The sequence below is a fragment of the Passer montanus genome, unplaced genomic scaffold (assembly GCF_014805655.1).
Source record: "Passer montanus isolate IOZ18808 unplaced genomic scaffold, ASM1480565v1 scaffold53, whole genome shotgun sequence".
Lineage (NCBI taxonomy): Eukaryota > Metazoa > Chordata > Aves > Passeriformes > Passeridae > Passer > Passer montanus.
In genome coordinates, this window is record NW_024370263.1 from 8,566,739 (window position 1) to 8,583,051 (window position 16,313).

The following is a 16,313-nucleotide window of genomic DNA, read 5'->3' on the forward strand; positions in this document are numbered from 1 at the left end:
AGATGCTTTTAGGAGAGGAGCAACACTTTGTGACAACCTTCTCAGGCTCAAAAAGGCACATGCTGGAAACTGACAGGTCCCTTTCTTTTTCCTTGGATGGAGAAGACTCTTGTCTCATTCTATTCCCTTTTCAGTATTGTTGCTTTTAAAGTGACAAATGAATAAATAAACAACATCTGGGTTGCAGAGCAGCCATCTGGGAAAATCTTGGAAGTGAAGTGTAGAAGGGCCCCCAGAGAATGCTCAAGAGGCAGAGAATGGAAAATAACGTGCAGATGCACTCACCAGAGCCAGGGGCTGCATCTTCCCCATGGTGGGCATGGCAAGGAGCCAGCCCCCACCTGGGCTGTCGTCCTTCCCTGGTGCTGGCAGGGAGCAGCACAGCACGGATGTGTCTGCAGGAGTCTGACTGCTAAAAACCACAGCATCGTGCGGGACTCTGGCACCCTGCTAGACATTCTCTGTCTCTTATTTTTGAATACACCTCTGTCAAGAAATCTTTGTGGTGAGACAGTTTCACAATTTCCCATTGCTGGTCCAGCATCAGGCTATGAATTTGCCCAATATAGAGTAAGTGTGAAAAAAGCCCTGAATATGCACAGAGGTGGAGAATGTGAGAAAATATTAAAGCTTTAATAAGTGAGCCATTTTGGAGGCCTGTCCTGACAATATGCAGTAGAAGATGCCCAGTGGGATCACCTCTGAAGGACTGATTTTATTATCACTGGGGGGCTAACCAGACCACCATCAAACCTTTTACCCTTCTACAGGAATTATGTGCTGTTCAGGCAGGGTTGTCTGCACACCACTGGTTTCACATTCCTCACTCAAGCTGACTGTCAGTTCCCACTGAACAAATTTCTGGCATGTCACTCCCTCTGAACTGATACTTAGAGATTTCACCATACCAATGGAGAAACTAATTTATGGAATTAAGATTAGAACAAGAGGCCACACATTAGCCCACGTCCAGCAGCAGAACTGACGTGCATTAATTACACTGTTATGCCTGGACCAGGTCAGATCAGAGGCCACCTTTCCAGATCAGAGCCTGGGATTTTGTTTCCAGCAGCAAATGCCTAAGGAACGCTATGAGAACAAAGCACATATCCTGTGATACAGCCCTCAGTGATCTGCAGCTCAGGCAGTTTCCAGGCCAGAGGTGGTATCTTCACTTTGAGCAGCCTCAGATGAACTCTTCTTTCCCCATATTTTTCCTCATTCATTGATTGCACTTCACAATTCCTATATAACTTCTAGACAGCTGCCAAATTACCCAGACTATTGCATGAACTACCTAAATATCCTCTGGGATGGGTGCTCTGATTTAATAGGTACAACCTATTGTACAACTATGTACAACTAAGTACAACCAGGAAGAGAGCTTGAATACCAGAACCATAGTCAGCTGAAAATCCTACTGTTCACAAACCAAACAAAACAAAACTAGAAAAACCCCAAGCACAACCAACACAGAGCGCGCAGAATTCAGGTTTCAGCTTCCTTCACACCCTGTGCTGAGGCTGACAGGGAGTTAGATGCTGCTCAAAGTTACCGGCTAATCACAACCAAGCCTGTTCATGAAAAACAAATCTATTTTTAAACTCACAGGTATAATTTAAAGCACAGCCCTTGCTAGTGGGAGACTTTTGGATCCTTGGTGGATGTTGCCCACGTTTCTATAGTTGAAGAATCATGCTCCTACTAAGAGGGGGTTCTGTACCTCTAGTCCTGATAAATATGTCTCAAATTGGCATTTAATTATATTTGATCACTTGAAATTGATATGCCTTATTTATGGTTAAAGTGCTGGCAGCCTTAATAAACAGTGTATTAACATTAATTTCTAAACTTACTTCTAGATTAGTTAAGCTGCATCTACGAATTTGACACTAATGGTAGCAGATCTATGAAATACATGTGTTGAATATTTTATAATGTTGATATAATATCTGGAAATTAAAGAAAATTAGTTAAACTGTGACTGCATACAGAAGTAGGCCACATCCTGTATATTTTTAACTCATTTTCCTCTAATTAGAACAGGGTATGCTTAGTTAGGCATATAATTAAGCAATAAAACCCTAGTGATTCAGTATGCACTACTGGTATTTTGCTAATTAACAACTCCATGAAATCTAATAGCAGCTCTCTTATCATTTGAATCAATGAAGTATTGATCTTACAACAATATGGACATATCTGAAGAAGTAACTGTCACCAACTGCACTCACATAACCTCATTTAAAATAGAATCTAATTATTGCAAGAGAATGTAAGAGAAAACAAGCTCTTGTGTATGGCATTTCAACTGTATAGCAGTGTATAATTCAGCCACATTACAGTTAAGTGACTCAAAAGTAGCATAAAAACAGACAACATGCAAAAGCAAAAAGAAAGAATAATAAATTTATTCTTGTTGGAATCCTTACTTTCAATGAGTTCATAGATTTAAAAGGCCTATTATAGCAACCAGATTGTCACCTTATCAAGAAAAATTATTACATAATATGCAGGATTAAGTCAAGTGTGTATGGGTGCTTACTTTTCTTTATGGATCCAGACTATCTTTTAGTGCTACGCAGAACTGAGTTTCCTGGTGGCTGTATATTTATAAAAGTTCTCCAAGAAAATGTCATTTTTTTTCAGGAAATCTCTCCCTCATTGCTAACATAGCTCCAAACCTCTCCTGTTCCTCAGGAAAATGGATGGTGAACATGACAAGTTTTCCTGACAGCAAGACCAAAATTAACAACGACTGTACACTTTATAATTATTCCAGTAGCAGAAATAAATATAGGTCAGATGTCTCTCAGGATGAGGTGATGCATTTGCTTTTGAACAATAATTTAGTTTCAGTTAATGAAGCCAGTAATATTTAAATGATGCCTTCTTTGCTACATGAAGTGATGCAAAAGTCTAATGCATGATTTGTTTTTTATTATAATAGTTCCAGAATTTTTCATTAGTGAGTGATTCATTGGACAACACCAGATTTAAATATCTAGCAAAGATTTCTTCTCATAAAGAATTACACACTCCTAAACCCTGAACAGAGTAGGCCAAAGTTGACCATTAATTTCTCGCTTCATTTTCAAAGTCATTGCTCATTAAATATTAATCTGCACCCCAGAGGAACCAGAGTGCATGGCCTTAGGCATTGAAGCAGAAGAAGAGTTCCTTGTGGCTTTTTCAAGGCCTGAGCAGTGTCCAGGGGTTGGTAGGGAAGTAAGGAAAGCCTCTGTTGTCCTCTCCTGCCAGCCTGGCACCGTGTCCAGCACAAAACCGCGGCTTTGCCGTGGAGCCTTCAGAGCAGTGATGCTGATGCCTTGTGCAAGGGCAGCACAGCAGTGTTGGATTGCAAAACCTGCAAACCCAGAAGAAACCTGTTCCACAGAAACCCTTCGTTCCTTCCTCCTGCCTCAGTTTAATTTTAAATCTCTGCTTTTGCATTCTGCCTGGGCAGCCCAGATCCAGCCTTCATCTGTATACTTCAGACTGCTGCAAAATCAAATAAGTTATAATGCACCTAAAGATTATGAGGAGAAACAGTTCAGTGGCCATATATTGAAATGAAAACCCCAGCGATGATGTTACAAATTTTATGTTGGTTAAATTACCCAAAGAGAGGAGCATCATGAAGTTATGTTTTCTCTTTCTTCTCCCTAAATCCAAATGGAATCCTAAAAATAGCAAAAGATATTTCAGGATTTTTTTTTTAAGATTACAATTGCAGCACTATTAAAGGGAATATCTCACTCTGGCCAAGGACAGTTAATTCTAAGGCCACATCTGAAAATCAGGAAGACCTGGAACAAAAGCAACCATAATTATATTAAAAGTGCCTCATTAATGTAGTGTTAAGCATCAGAATATTGTAAGGAAGAGAGGGTGCAAGAATTAATAGTTTTATTGTAAAAATAAATTGCTCTGTCGTCCTTCTTTTTCTATCTAAAGCTTCCACTTATAATTGAGGAAGCTAAATGTAGCCTTTGTTGGATGAAAATGTGGCCAGGCTGTTAGCACTCTTTTATCTGATGGCTTAATGCAGTAAAGCTTGCATTTTAAAAATGAACAATGCAAAAGAATATTAAGTTGAAAGAATTTACTAAGGATCATGTTACTTTTTTAGGTAAGTACTTTTTAAAGGAGTTCAATCAATGCTACTTTTGGTTTCCTTTGGTTTTACTAGAATCCATATATTTATATATTTATTACATATGAAATCACAATAATGGGATTTTCATGTACAGAGTATATTAAATTTTTCACTGGTACACAATGAAATTGATCCATTGTGCTGCAACATGTGACTGATTTTCTAATGACTGGAGTAAGAAAGGTAAAAGGATAGCATATTCCTCCTCAGCAATCTTTTTAATGTGTTGTAGACATATTTATGGTAAGTTACTGTAAAGGTGTTTACACCTTCCTAAAGGTGAAAAATATAAGTATTGTACATGATAAATGGTTAGTTATTTTTCTACAATAACAGACATACAAGGGGGAAATATTTGCAGAATGGTTTGGGGGACTGAAGAAGGAATTGATCCTTCCTGACATACAAAATCTGTTTCTTCTCCCAAGTGGGGTCCAAGAAATATTTTCGGGTAACCCTCCATTATTTCCTTGCTGTGCCACAAGTTTTTCCTTGCTCTTCTAAGCAGAACAAATGAAACCAGGCTCCTCTTTAAGACAACCCACGGAACAGCTGGTGTGAGCTGTATCCTCTCATTCAGTGTCCTGCTACTTGTAAATTGTAAATCAAAAATTATCCATCACAGTCACCCACTACAGAATCTGAAAGACAAAGCTGTGATTTAGACACCAAACCTGACAAACGTCCAGAATGGTTAGAAAGAACTACACCATGGAATGGGGACAACATAGTCTCTGCACATTTCAGGACTGAGTGTGTTTATTCCACCAGAAAAGAATGTCAAATAAGGGGTTTCTCACATCAGTGTTAGAAATACAGAACTGATCCTCATGGAATCCAGTTGCTATTCCAAAGTTATAAGAAACCTGTTGGTGACTTGAGACTTTTTCTCCTGAGCTGTGTTCTGGTGCTCTGAGCTTTGAGCTGTTTTCTCTATGCCCAACATTTGCAGGTAAATCCCTTCATCAATACAAGATCACAATGACCTTTCAATTTCCTACATACCTTTACACATTCCTAACTTTCTTGTTCAGCTCAGCTTGTTTCTGTTTCATCTTCACCACCAAAGATAGAAATCACAGAGAGGTGGAGGAACAGAGCCTTGGTGTCAGTTTTCAGGGGTTTAGTCCAGCCAGATACCAAACACTCAGGAGCTGCTCCATGTCTTGCAGACACAGCTTTGAGTCCTTTGGCTCTGCCCACACATTGTTATTTTTGGACTTGCTCCTGCCTGGCTGCTGCAGTGTCATAACGATGCAGTCTCTAAAGGCTCTCTCTCTTCAATCACTGCCCTGACACTCATAAGAAAAGAAGCATTTTTAATCATCTTTTGATTCTGAGCTGTCTTTTTGCTTGTTAATGTTGCCTATTTCTGTGTGACTAGGGGAAAAGAAAATTATATATGCATATGTACCAACAGTCATGTGGAAAACTGCCCATACAAGTCACATTTCTTACATGTCACTGACAAGAATATTAACTGGCTAATTTTCAGCTGTATCAAAACTTTAAATTACAATGGCCATGACTTCATTGATTTTCAAGGCAATTTTTTCCCCCCAGAGGCTTGGTTTTCATTCAACAAACCATGAACATTCATGTATTACACAAACAAATCTAATGATTGATATCTTCCAATTGTCACCTTGCAGTTGGAGGTCTGTGGTTTACTCCTTCCTATTTGAATAATGATTAACATAATAATTAGATTTTTACCTAAAGCCATGATATTCCCAAAGGAACTGCAGATATTCTGTTGAATATAAGCTATTCAATTCTCCTTTAAACAAAGGGCAGAGTTTGCAATTAGCCGTAATAGACCAGCTGATTTGTTGGACAATTTAGAAGAGCATCTCGTTATTCTTCTTAATATTCTTTCTACAGACAAATTTTTGGGTATAAAAGGCTAATTTTTCCCACTTCATCACCTGATCTATTAAAAGTTTTTGTATCTGTATACATCATTTTTTCTTCATATATTCTTAAATAAACAAAATGTCTAGTGCTATCACTAAATAAAAGCATAACCTGAAAATCAGACTCCAGACTCTTCAAAGAAGATATTCTACATATTTACTTCATGTGATTGCTCAGTCTTTAAAAACACTTTAAAAAAATGCATGATGATGCAGGGAATTGTGGAGAAAGTATTAGCAGCACACAGCCAGATTGCAGCAGAGCAATGTCACTACCTCGTGCACAGCTCTCAACAAAGAGAGGTTTTAGATAGGTGTGTGAAGGGTTCTGGAAATCCAGGATTTCAGAAAGATTATGAAAATCCACCCAAGATAGATTTTAGGGGATAAGGGCAGACACCACCTCCCCAAAGTCTCATCATTTGCAGTGATGTAAACTTTATGGAGGATTTGGAAATGTCTTGTTTGACATCATCTGTCCTGTTTGACAGACAGGGTGAATGTTGGACACCTAAGAAATAGTGGGAAAGATTTAATTGTTGTCCTTTTACAGCACAACACCAAAAAGCAGAGGAAAATGGAAGAAAAAAATTTAGCAAAGCTACTATACTCATCTGAATTTGTACTGCAACTAATAACACTTTCTTAGCTTTCTTTCAAGTTATAAGGAATTACCTTGAACATTTGGTCAAATGAGTACTTTGGAGGACAATTTTGGTAGGAATTAATTAATCAGAATCTTGCTCCTGGGTAGCTATTAATTACTTTTGGTAATTAGAAAGGAAAGCTTGAATGCCTGCTGCAGTTGCCCTGTGATAGCTCAAAATATGTCTAACTACATCATCCCAGTGTTAGTAATTGTTTCTGTCTTTCCCAGTCTCATGGAATCACAGCAAAAGAAGCCAAAGCTGAAGGACAGGGTACCATAGGGGCAAGGACACAAAAAATTGGAAAGTCTGGCAGATGAAGGAGAGATTAAAGATTTGCAGAGACTCATATTTAGTCTGTTGGTGTTGCTGTAGATCTTCACGTGACAAAACAGAAGACATAGATAATTTAAGTGACTTTTAAAGAGATGGAATTAATCTTCCCAGGCTGTCTTTGTATGGGGTGGATTCAGCATGGAACCTCATCAAGGCTGGTGGCAGCATCATATCCCCTGGCACAAAATGCCTCACCATGGGGCACAAGCAGTATTCTTGAAGAAGAAAACAAGCACCATCTATAAAATGCTTTACTAGCTGACAGGTTATCTTCACATGGAAACTGAAATAAAACCAGTTATAAGAGTACCCTAAAGAAACGTGGTTGATATTGTTGGAAACATAGGAAGGAGGTTTAATAAGACTGAAAAAAACTGCAGTTCGCCCCGGAAAACCATGTCAAATGTAAAACTCAATGGAAGAGATGCAGGGAAAGCTGTACCAGTGAAAGAAATGAAAAAACATAAAAAAGACAGAAAATTAGGCACAACATTCTATTATACAGAAATGGAAAACACTGGAGAATTTAGGGCCACAGAGAGGGATTTCAATCACAGTTTCCTCTCTCTCCAGCCTGCTACAAGCCCTCCATTTTATTATCATCATTACTATCTTTCATTACCACCGAAGTGGAGAAAGACTGTAAGTAAGTTGAAAGTACTTCTGACGGGCTAAAAGACTTATCTAATTGAAAGTAGACATCAAAGAGAACAAAAAGTTGTTCACTATGAAGCACAAAGCAAAATGGATCAGTTAGAGCATGGGAAGTACAGGGTGAATGCGTCTACTCCCCTCAAGAATTTGTAGAAACTTTAATCTGGGATACCACAGATCTTCACTGCTCCCTTGATGGACAGGAGAGGCTCAGACGCGCTTCACTCAGTGGGCTGTGCCAAGCTTCACAGCAGTGTGGTCCTGGACAGAAGGCAAAAGTGCTACTGGGCAGCATTCATGGAAAAATATACCACTTCATATGAGGGTGGGAATGGCACTTTAGTTTCCCTGAAGCTATAGGCCATTTGGAAAATGTACAAAGCACTGATTGGTGTTTGTGTACCTGCTCCTCTTCACTGCTCCACAAAGTCAAACAGATGGCATTTAAATTGATTTTTTTTTTTTTAACATCAATAGAAGTTGTTCAGTCATTTTCTGGTTAATGTTCAGGGATTTTGTTTTAAAGGGATTAGGATCTTAGATTTGATGTAGCTTTCACTTGAAACTAAATCCCATCTCTATGTATGATTAAGCTATTTAATAACTTCTGCACAGGACCCAGTTTCCTTTGTTTTCCCCAGCTCTATACTGATTTACAAACATCTGTTCAGCTTCCTGCCCTGCCATTTATTATGCTCACATTTTCATTAAAATTTAATTAAGTTTTAATATCAAATATATTTGTGTTGTGTGTCATCTCTTTTATCTTTAAAATCCTGTGCCCATCAGTGTATCTTTGGAATCAATTCTCCTAAACTCAGCTTTAGTGAGCTGGAGAATCTGAAGCTGTAGTCATTTCCTAGCAGCTCAGTCTTCAGGGTCTTTTACTGGGATGAAGCCTGTGAGTTTTGTTAATTCTCTTCTATGCCAGAGACTTCTGACTAGGAAGAACTGTCACTAAAATATCCCAGATGTGGAGCCGGGATTCTCTTGAAGAAGTTCCAGGCCAAATTTGGCTCTCCTGCCTTGCTAGCAGTTTTGTGGTATACCTTTCCACCCATGAATCCTCAAGGAATAATTAGCAAAGAGAAAGAAGATCCACAAGGACAAAACAGCTGTTGTTTTCAGAGAACAGAGGGACAGCCCCTCACCAGGGCTCCAGGAAAATACAACACGCACTAATGGAGCCTGTAGCAGCTGGATTACAGGTAAGACTTCACAGGTTAAAACCTGTAACAAGCACATATCTTTAATGTGAGATAGGAAGTAACCAGCTTTTTATCCTTTCCTCTGGGACTAGACTACTGAGAGCCATGAACAAGCTTTCTTCACTGTGAAACTAAATGGGTTTCTATGGGGAATAAATCATTAATGTAACAGAAAGGAAAAGAATTATTCCCCAATTAATCCAAATTAGAAGCCTGGAGGTATTTTGTGGAATTTAAAAAACACCTCCTAACCTTCTACAACAAATCCAGTTGACCCTGATCTTGAAAACACCTCCTTGCCTTTGGCAATTGATTTTATATAGACTAACAATGTCCCTCTTGTTCATGCAGAAGTAATTGGCGTTTATTTTCATGATGACGTTAGAGCAGCACAACATTCCGCTACTGACATTGCTTTTTGAAAGATCAGAAATAGCTGAATGCAGAAAAAGCCTCAAGAGAAGTGGTAGTGGCTAAGCTGACTCTCATTCCAGGGTCCACAGGCAAAGTGAATCAAATGTCTGAGATGTTCACAGCTCTCTGGGTCAGGTTGAGGATGAATGTGAGAAGTTCTCCTGCACATACAGTTGTCCAAAGTCTCCTTCTCTCCCCTTGGGGTGCTTTACAATGTTTTGACATAGCATCCACAGTAAAAACAAGAGCTGATTCACACTGCAACATGAAAATAAACCTTCTGATAAAGTGACACTGCCATACAGTCCCCAGCTGGCTGCCTTCCCACTTGCACACCTTGATGATGTCCCCAAAACTGGCCAGGAGGTCAGGGGAAGAAGGTCAAGTCACCATCCAGAATTCCCGATATGTTCCATCTAGACCATGAGAGTCCGGATCTTTTGTGCACACTTGGTGACGAAGGCAAAGGGTGGGCTTTGCCCTCCTGTTCAGTCTCCTACCTTCTATCCATTGTTGTCGTCAGCAGAGATACCCCCTTACAGAGAAGGCACTAAAACAGAGAGACAGCAGGACCTGCCAGTAAAGTGGAGCATTTTTAGCTGAAGAGTTAGAGAGCAAAACACAGGAGATCAGTAGACTGCTAACTCTATGTATTAAAGAGAGACTTATAGATGTGTTTTAACATTATCCCTCTTCCCTCCCCAAAATGGGAAATCCCATTAGCAGCATAATTAGCCCTCCTTTAAGTAGCTAATTACACCTAACTCAGCCATAATATCTAATTACTGGTTTATTCACTCTGAGTGGTTTATAACATGAGAAATTACTGAGATGAAATTAGATCAAAGGGTAACATAAAAGTATTTGCCTTTCAAACTGCCTTTGAAGGCAGAGGTAGAGCTGGAAGGGAGCTGAGGCGGTGGAAGAGAAACTGCAACTTGAAAGTAAAGCTACATTTCCACGGTGGTCAACATCCATATCCATGTGGAGATGTGTGCTCTGCACCACAAAAGAACAGGCCAGACCAAAGCTGTGAGAGTGTTTGTTACAGCTTCTTCAAGTGCCAAGAGATGGATGCAATTACTCTCACTGCCTTTGGAAGATCATGGGAGGAAACCTGAAGCAAAAAGCTCCAGGAGAATCATAGGGAGCTTCACTAAGACAAACCTGCAAATTCTAAGGACCTCTGTGGTGTTACCATAATAAAAATATATTACTTTAAATGTCTGAACAATGGGTGAGAAACAAGATTTACCTCATTATCTCACAGCAAAATAATGTGGGGTTTTTGATTATTATTTAAAATTTTCCTTATAAATTACAAATGCAGCAACTAACACTCCCAGTATGGGAACTGATGTTGAGATAAGGATGGAAATGGTGTTATGCCAGGAGATGGGTGGGGTGGAGGGGCTTTACTAGATGCTAGTCTAAAAGTCTGAGGAGTGCTGAAATGATAGAAAAAAAGCATTCCCGAGAATGCTCTGCTTCCTTTCTCACATTCTTTTCATTTGTAGTCATAAACAGCAACAAGTTTTCCTTTTTACGCTTACCAAAGTTGCATAAAAGGCATGTCAGTACCAAGGAAGTATTTCAGAGAGGGATGCAACACTCATTCATGTCACTAAATTCTATGAGAATTCTGTGGTCAAATCAAGAGTGATAACATCATGGAGGCAATAGCTTATGCAAGCAGTATCTCTTTTGCTCATTATTTAAATCAGGGAGGCATTGCACAATAGTTAAAGAACATTTTGCCCATCTCACTTCTGTCACAGCATACAATATCCTCATCCTTCATCACTCTGTCCTTTCAGAGATGCATCAGTACAGAGTTTCAATGACTGCTAGGAACCAGGTGAGTTGAACTTCATGCATGACAGAATCAAATTAGTAGAGACAAGTCATAAATTATGCAGATAGTTTGTCACCCATTTCCTATCGTCTGTACAGCTAATTATGGATTCTGCAATTACTGTGGCATATGCTAAGCAAGCATCCCATCCCTCACTAGTGTTATGCTCCATTACAGAAAGTTAAAGATGGCTTGTGGTTCTGAACCACATAAACTAATAGCTGAAAACTGGTGTGATTCAGGATCCCCTCCCACAGTCTCTTGCTTGCATTTGTTAAAAACAGACATCTTGCTTCCTGAGAAAGACTAAATTCATTTGAAAGGTAGCCTCATCTTATGGTTAGTTATTAACATTATCAACATGATTCAAATACAGTCATTGAAGAAAAATGTTTCTCTTTTGTGTGTTCATGGTTTCTGGAAACTCTACACATTACCAGTACACAAACAATGAGAAAGTACAAAACCCAGAAAGCTGATGGACAAGATGGACATACAAAGTCAGATGAAAACTCGGCTTAAACTGTAGTTTTGTTTCCTATGTTAGTGGAATTCTTCAAATAAAACCATAAACGTCAATCTAAATGTATATATTCAACAGTTAGTGAGAAATTCAAGGAGATTAAAGAGCAGAATTTGGCCATTGAACTGTCTGTCATTGTTAGACTCCCGGAACAAGTAGCCCACCGTGACTGCTTAGTCTTAATATTAGAAGACAGGCAATCAGAAAAAGAAAATTATAGGTACACACGGTTCATCTGTAAGCTGAGCTTTCAAGTGAAGTTATTTTACATCTAATTCTGTGCTTCCTTTTGTGTTTTGAAGAGGTGAGAGGAATGCAATTTTATTCAGTACTTGAAAAACACATTTTTTTGGGGCAACTTCTGAAACAACTGAGAAGGGGACACCAAAATTTTCTTGGAATATGTATTCTCTTCTGCAGTGAATACTTGCATAGACTTCAATTTTGACAGCTAAAGTTGTATTTCAGCAGCAGGTACCCATCTGGATAGTAATCTGAAATAACATTAAATCTATTACAACATTTCTGAATATACTGATGCACTCATTATCTAATGTTCTGCTGCTTTATACCTCACCATAACAGTTGAGAAATAATGGAGAAAATCTTTGCCTATATTATGAAAAATGAAGTACCGAGATCAAGAAAAATGCTCCATATATCCTTGACTCATAGATCAGATGGGCTTAATAAAAACTGAAATTAGGTGGTTATCAATAATTTGAGGATGTGATCTTCTTAGTTTAATTTTCCAAGCTGTTGCTTTTTGATCCTTCCCTTCTCCCCTTCTGCTTCTCCTTCTCATTAGGAGGTTGAGGTTCTGGTCAAGCTCTTGAAGAATTTGTTGCTCTGAAACAAAGGAAACCATGTAATAATCATCTTCTGAAAAAATATTTCCTGCAGAAACAGCCACTTTTGAGTATTATATGAAGCTGGGCATTTTAAGACATTAATTTAATTGCTAGTACACATTTTAATTAGCAAGAGTTATGTTCCTACCACAATGAGCAATTGCATAGAATAACACAGTGGAAAATTTCAAGAGGATTTTTTCCACTTTGTTGAAAGCACTGAAGATATATGGTGTGTCTTCAAGAGCTGAACACTTAACCCAGGGCCGTGACAACAAATTACAGCATGGTATCAACCCAAATGCCCCATCACAACCCCCTGCTTATTTCCTGTACAGCAACACCGAGTCCTCTGGGACAGAAACTTCATCTGCAATGCCCTTAGTGACACAGATTTAATCTCAAGTGCAATGTATAGGACTAAATTTACAGTAATACATCTGCAACTTTTCTATAGTTTTCCCATGTTCATGTTAGGCTTAGCACAATGATAAAGGATCAAGCATAATAAACAAACAAACAAACAAATAAATAAATAAATGAAAATATAAAAGAGAAATATAAGAAATTGTATAAGAAAATGTGGAGAGAATGAAAGCAATTAATCACTGGATATGTACAGCATATAAGCAGTAGCAGCAGGTACTTCAAAATGAACAGCACAGAGCTGAATTTTCATGGAAGGATGTTCCTGCTGTTTCATACATCAGGGCTCTTTAATGTTAAGTTTTACATTTCATGCAGGCATGACACAGTCTGATCTTCACCACTTTCCAGCTCTTTTCAGCAATCCTAAATGTGGATTTGGATAGCCTGCATAGACCCTGGGAATATCCAGTCCTAGGCTCTGAGGGAGCTGATCCCTCCGGCCTGCTCTCAGACCTTTTTTCAAGGACCTTTAAAAGTTTTCTGGAAGTCTGAGGACAGGGACATGGGCTACACAGGCCAGATGAGCAAACTGCAGAGAGTTAATTTTATTGTCCTTTGCCCATAGGCTGAGGAAACACACCAGAATTGGAAAGTGTCTGTTCAAGTCAGTGGACTAACATTCAGAGAGCTGCCATCCAACTGCAATCCAACTTTTCATGCTTTCAGTAGTCAGCCAAATGGGCCTGGGGAGGAGGATTTGACCCTTTCAGAGCAGGAAGAATGCTGTAATTACTGTGAAAGTAGAAAGAACTTGTCCTTTAGGTTACATAACCCATGTTCCTGCTGTCTTACATAACTATGGGGTACTAAATAACATGTAATTGAATGAAAGCTGCAACACTGAGCTTGAAAATTTGCTGAAATAATTAATATCACCAGTCATTATATTGATTTATACAGTCGGTATTCCAGACAGAGCCAACCATGGTAGGTTATTATCCTTGGGAATAAATGTATTCAACTGCTGTGCACAAACAAAGGGAAAAGTCAAAGAATATAATTTGTAACATTTGCAGCTGAAAAAACGGAGATGCTGAATGCATTGTGTGTGCTGCACGAGGAAAAGTCATGCTGAAAAATGAATGGAGAAAGAAAGAGAGGCAGACATGAAGGATTGCTTAGCACCCAGCCTAAAGTATAAAGTGATACTGACAGCTTGAATATATTGTTATTTGCACAACCCTTTTATTTTGCCTCTCTGGTATTACTCACAGTCCAAAAGTAGAGTTTCTGCTGTGTATGACTGTGTCAATACATATAAAAACACACATACATGTACACATGTAAAATAACTTTACAAGAATGGATATTGGTTGTCGGAGGACTTCAAAGTATGAAGTGATACAACTTCTGTATGTAACTTTATCGTGGTAACAATATTGCCAGCTAAGAATAAAGTTACAATTTGTATTATTATCCATTGTAATGAAACTGTTATTTTTTACCTGCAAATACAAGGCTGGCTTTAGCTCAAGTGCAGGATGAATGCTAAACCAGAGTTAATGAATAATTCATAAATGTTACATAATGCAGTGGCTCATTCTGGGATTCATGTTTGAAGAATGGCTTCTGCTGGTTAGACGCTGTTTAGATTCTGGACTAGTGACACCTTGGCGTGACCTGCCTGCAACGAGATAATGATGAAAGGGTTGGTTTGCTGTCTGGGGTTTTTTTTCACCATTAAAATTTTATTGAGTTTTCATTACACAGACGTATCTACAGAAGACTGAAAAAAGCATATACGCAAATTCTGCAAGCGTGATCCAGTCCCCGAGTTGACTGCAGAGCCAGCAACTGCCTGGAGTAAACCAAGGGCCTGTTCCCACCACGTCCTGTGCAAAACACAGAACAGCAGGGAGAATACCATGCTTGGCATTGGGAAATCTGGGTCCATCCAGATGCCTAGGACATGACAGAAGCACGGGTGTGATTTCCCTCCATGGCCTTGAGCGGGGAAGAGGAAAGGAAGGAAGACTTTAACGCTCACAGGACAGGGACTGAGCCTGTTACAACTCGACCATATACTTGTCTGATGTCCTCTCCAAGGCACTCAAACAAAGATACACAGAGTTCACTAAGGGCTCTTCAGCTGCATAGTTCCAGCATTATGAGAGAGTTTTATCCACAAATATAGAAGGAGCAGGAATCAGAGGGTTTAGGGAAACTTTGTATAGTAGTTTTGGAGACAAAATCGGTTCATATATCTCAGAGAAAAAAAACCCAAAATCATAACTGCTGTGGGCTGAAGGGTTGTACTTGATCCAAGTTAGTCCATGCTGAGCTGCTGTACTCAGTTTTAGTGCCTCTCCTTCCATTTCATCTGCTATTGAACACAATATTAATCTAAAGGTCAAAACAATAAAACAGTTCAACTGTTTGTTTTGTTTTTTTCTTTTGATGGCCTGTATCTATCAATGGGATATAGCAAGAACACTACACAGAACTCTGCTTTCCATGCAGGTGAAGGTGCAGTTCAGCATCCTGGCTCTAATTCAATATGGGCTCATGACTCTCACTCTCCTTTTCCCATGACCACAAAACAGTATATTTTCTATCTCTCTTCCATACCTGCTATTTAAGGGGTCAGCGTTGAAGTGACTGGTTTTCTCATTTGAAGTGATTACACAGAACAGGAGAAGTAATTTCTTTCCCATCTCCTTGATGACCATGAAAATGTATATGATTCTTAGAGCTCCTGCATTTCTCTGATTCAAAATAATTAGAAAAGAGATACACACAGCACAAAACTAATTTACACATACCTCACACCTCTTGGAATGCATTTATAACCATCGCTGGCTTTAATAAATTCTGCCTCCCTGTAGTTGTTACTTGCCAAGAGAACTTGATAAAAGCCAAAGTGTCAAAAGGAAGACTAACAACTCACTGCCTGTGTCACTCCAACTGCTCCTAAAAATGAGGATAAATGCGAATTATTCTATTAAATTTAAAATTTATTTGCTACTCTGAGATTTAGTAAAAACCTCTGTTCCTCTGAGGGCCATCCCTGTCTGCTTCTGCAACGACCACTGAGAAGCCAGCCTACACAGTCCAGAACAGCAGCGTGCACAAACACTGCTCTGACTCCCAAAACCATCACCACGGTGTTCGTAGGTGGGAATAGGGAGCTCACAGCAGGAGTCATACACCCAAAAGCAGCAGATTTTGTGCTATTGCTCTGAACCAGTTCCCCAGCATCCACACAACCTTCAGACATGCAAGCACTGAGAGCAAGACTGAGTAAGCAGGGCTGCAGGGTGGAAGCGTCCCTGGGTCCTCCCATTAACACTGCTCAAACACCATTGGGAGGGTGCAACTACT